This window comes from Microtus ochrogaster, unplaced genomic scaffold, assembly GCF_000317375.1.
Source record: "Microtus ochrogaster isolate Prairie Vole_2 unplaced genomic scaffold, MicOch1.0 UNK93, whole genome shotgun sequence".
Taxonomy (NCBI): domain Eukaryota; kingdom Metazoa; phylum Chordata; class Mammalia; order Rodentia; family Cricetidae; genus Microtus; species Microtus ochrogaster.
The window spans coordinates 1,267,757-1,272,460 of record NW_004949191.1 but is presented as its reverse complement, the minus strand read 5'-3'; positions in this window follow the sequence as shown (position 1 = coordinate 1,272,460).

The following is a 4,704-nucleotide window of genomic DNA, read 5'->3' as shown; positions in this document are numbered from 1 at the left end:
AGACAATTTGATTTCTGTATCAATTCTAGAGTTTTGGAAGTTGCTTACAGAGCACTTCCTGCTTATTTAGGTAATATTATATCTTTCTGGAGTCTTTGATGGACTTAAAGAATTTATAGTTATAGTTTTCCTTAGCCATGATAAAAGATAAAGTATATAGAAATGATATAACTGTAATTCTTGTTTGATACCTATTTTGTTATATGTAATTTTACTACGTTAAAGTTAAAATTTCTTTTTTATTTAAAGAGTAAAGGGGAGGTGATGTGGGAGTCCCTTCTGTGGCTGTGATTATCATTAATGGATAAGAAATTGCTTTGGACCTATAGCAAGGCAGAACTTAGGTAGACAGGGAAAATTATGCTGAATTCTGGGAGAAAAAAGGATAGATTCAGAGAGAAGTGATGGAACCACCGGAGACAGAAACTGGGAACTTTATTTTCAGTAAGCTACTGTCACATGGTGAAACACAGATAAATTGAAGTGGGTTAAATTAATATGTAATAGTTAGCCAATACGAAGCCAGATCTAATGTGCCAAGTAGTAATTTAATTAATACAGCTTCTGTGTGATTATTTTGAGTCTAAGCTAGCCAGATGGTTAGAAACCAACAAGCTGCTCCTCTCCTCCAACAAGTATCTCTTAATATCAATAGACTCATTTCACCTACAAAAAGAAACAAGTCAAGAGAATAAACATGAAATCTTAATCCAACCTTCTACTGTATACAAGAAACACAGCTCAACCTCAAAGAAAGACATTATCTCTAAATAAAGGGTTGGGAAGAGAGTTCCCAATCAAATGGACCTAAGAAAAAAGCTATTTTAGCTATCCTAATAGCTAACAAAATAAAATTCAAACTAAAATCGATCAGAAAAGATGGACACTTTATACTTATCATAGGTACAATCTTTCAAGACTAAGTCTCAATTCTGAACATCTATGTCCCAAATACAAGAGCATGCATATATGTGAAATAAATATTTCTAAAGTTTAAATTGCACATCAAGCCCCACACATTAATAGTAGGAGATGGCAGCATCCCAATCTACCTAATGGACAAATCAACTAGACAGAAATTTAACAGAGAAGTAAGAGACCTAACAGATGTCATGGCTAAAATGATATTAACAGACATCTGTAAATCATTTTACCCAAACACAAAAAAGTATAACTTCTTCTTAGAACCTCTTGGAACCTTCTCTAAAATTTGTCACATAATCAGTCACAAAGTCAATCTTAAAAGATATGAAAAAGTTGGAATAACCTCCTACAACTTATAGAATAACCATGGTTTAATGTTAGAATTTAAAAAAAACAATGATTGATGAAAGCATACACACTAGAAGAAATTAAACAGTGCAAAATTGAATCACCCATTGGTCAAGGAAGAAACAAACAAAACAATTAAAGACTTCCTAGAAATCAACAAAAATTAAGGCACAACATAACCAAACCTGTGGGATACTATGAAAATAGTGCTAAGAGGAAAGTTCATAGCACTTAATGCCTACATAAAGAAAGTGGAGAAATCTCACACTAGCAACTTAACAGAACACCTTGAAGCTCTAAAACAAAAAGAAGCAGACTAACCTAGGAGGAGTAGATAACAGGAAATAACTAAATTGAGGCATGGATTCAATAAAAATAGAAACAAAGAAAACAATCCAACGAATCAGTAAAACAAAGAGCTGGTTTTTGAGAAAATCAACAAGATAGACAAACCCTTATTCAAACTAATCAAAAGACAGAAAGAAAACATCCAAATGAACAGAATCATAAATGAAAATGGGGACATAACAAAAGACACTGAGGAAATCTGGAGAATTATTAGGTCATACCACCAAAAACTGTACACCACAAATGTGGAAAATGTAAAAGAAATGGAAATTGTTCTGGATACGTACCCTATAGCAAAATTAAATGAATAGAAATTGAACAATTTAAATATAACCTGCAAGGAAATAGAAGCAGTCACCAAAAGCCTAAAAACAAACAAACAAAAAAAAAAAAAACACAGGTTTTAGCACAGAATTCTACCAGAACTTCAAAGAAGAGCTGAGGCTATAGTTATGCTGATATTGAAATCACACAAAGACTCAGCAAAGAAAGAAAATTAAATTACAGAACAATCTCCCTCATAAGCATAGATTCAAAAATATTGGCAGAGGGAATCCAATAACACATCAAAAAATCATTCAGCATGAGAAGTCAGCTTCATTTCAGAGATGCAAGCATGGTTGAACATGTGAAAATCTATCAATGAATTCACCATATGAATAAACTGAAAGAAAAAAAACATGATCATCTCATTAGATGCTGAAAAAGCATTTGAAAAATCCAACACACCTTCATGATAAAGGACTTAGAGAGATCAGGGATAAAAAGAAAATATCTGAATGTAATAATAGCAATATACAGCAAGTTGATATCCAACATCAAATTAAATGGAGAGAAACTCAAAGTGATTCCACTAAAATTAGGAAGAAGACAAGGCTGTGCACTTTCTCCATATTTATCCAACATAGTTTTTGAGGTTTTGGCTAGATCAGTAAGACAAAAGAAAAGGAGATCAAGGGGATATAAAATGGAATAGTAGAAGTCAAACTTCTGCTATTTGCAGATGATATGATACTATACATAAATGACACCAAAACTCTACTTGGGATCTCCTAATGCTGACAAATACCTTCAGTAATATGGCAGGGTACAAGATGAACTCAAAAAAATCCATAGTCCTCCTATATAAAAATGACAAAGAAGCTGAGAAAGAAATCAGAGAATTATTGCCCTTCAAAAAGCTACAAATAACATAAAACATTTTGGGGTAACACTAACCAAAGTAGTAAAAGACCTGTTAACTAGAAATTTATATCTTTGAAAAAATATATTGAAGGAGATACCTGAAAATGAAAAGATCTTCCATGATGTTGGATAGCTAAAGTCAGCATAATAAAAATGGCAGTTGTTTCAAAAGCAATCTATAGATTCAATGTAATCCTCATCAAAATCCCAACAAAATTTTTCACAGACCTTGAAAAAACAATACTAAACTTCATATGCAAAAATAAAAAATGCAGTATAGCCTAAGATATCCTGCACAATAAAGGAACTTCTGCAGATGTCACCATCCAAGACATCAAGCTATATTATAGAGCTACAGTAATGAAAACAGTTTGATATTGGCATAAAAGCAGATAGGTAGAACAATGGAATCAAACTGAGGACCGAGACACTAATCCACACATGTGTGAGCACCTGAGTTTTAACAAAGAAGCTAAAATTATACAATAGAAAAGAAAAGTTTCTTCAACAAATTATGCTGGCATGACTGGATGTCAACATCTAGAAAAAATGCAAATAGATCCATATCTATCTCCATGTATATAACTCTAGTCCAAATGGATTAAAGACGTCAGAATAAATCTGACCACACTGAATCTGAAAGAAGAAAAAGTGAGGAGTAGCCTTCAATGCATGGGCAGAGAATATCACTTCTTAAATGTTGATTGCCTTGGCGGGTTACTTAGTCTAGGGGTTTGTAACCCGCCTGGCAGTTCAGTTATTCCAGGGTCCTGGAGAGGCACTATCTGGAAGATATGAGCTGAGAGAGAGGAATGAGGCTATGCTAAGTTTGTCAGAGCCTCCGTTTATTAGAGATGGGGTACAGCTTATATAGGGTAAGGAGTTGGGGGTGGGCACAGGGGCCTGGGCTCTTGCCGGGTGGTTCATGTTGGTCACGTGGTCCAGGAGGTTACCTTCGGTTAGGTCACGTAGGCCAGGAAGTCACAACTAGGAGTTGACACACCTAGTTCTCTAGATAGTTTGGAATGTGGGGCAGGTTCCGCTAACAGATAGCTCTCCATTAACAGCCAATTTGGGTGTGGGGTAGGCTCTGTCAATAGAACAATTCCTAACACAATTAGGGGTGTGGGGCTCTCTGTAGACTTCCCAGGGTGATGGTTCCTGCAATAATCCTAGAAGGAAACAGCTCCTGACAGATCTGTAGACTCCCCAGGGTGATGGTTCCTGTAATGATTTTAGGAGGAAATTGGCTCCTGACACTTAAATATAACACAAATCTCACAGACACTGAAAGCAATCTTAAATAAGTGGGACCTCACGAAACTGAGAAGCTTCTGTAAAGCAAAAGACACAGTATGTAAGACTAAAGGCAGCCTATTGAATGGGAAAGGATTTTTACCAATCCCACATCGGACAGAGGTCTTATCTCCAAAATATATAAAGAACTCAAGAAATTAGACATCAAGGGTCTAAATGATCCAATTTAAAAATGGGTTGCAGATTTAAAAAGAGAATTCTCAAGAGAAGAACCTCATCTTTAGTCTTCAGGGAATTGCAAATCAAATGACTCTGAGATACCCTCTTACACCAGTCAGATTGGCTAAGATCAAAAACAACAATGCAAGTTTATGTTGGAGGTGATTTAGAGTAAGGGGAATGTAATCAAGCAGTGCATATTTGATTCCCAGCTGCCCAGACCCAAAATAATCACACAGAAACTGTTTATTATTATAATACTTCTTGTCCTATTAACTCATGCTTTTTATTGGTTATTACGGACATATTAAATTAACCCATTTCTATTAATCTGTGTATTGCCATGTAGCGGTGGCATACTGGTAAGGTTCTGTCCAGTGTCCAGCATCTGTCTCCTGTGGAAGCTATATGAATTCTCTCTGA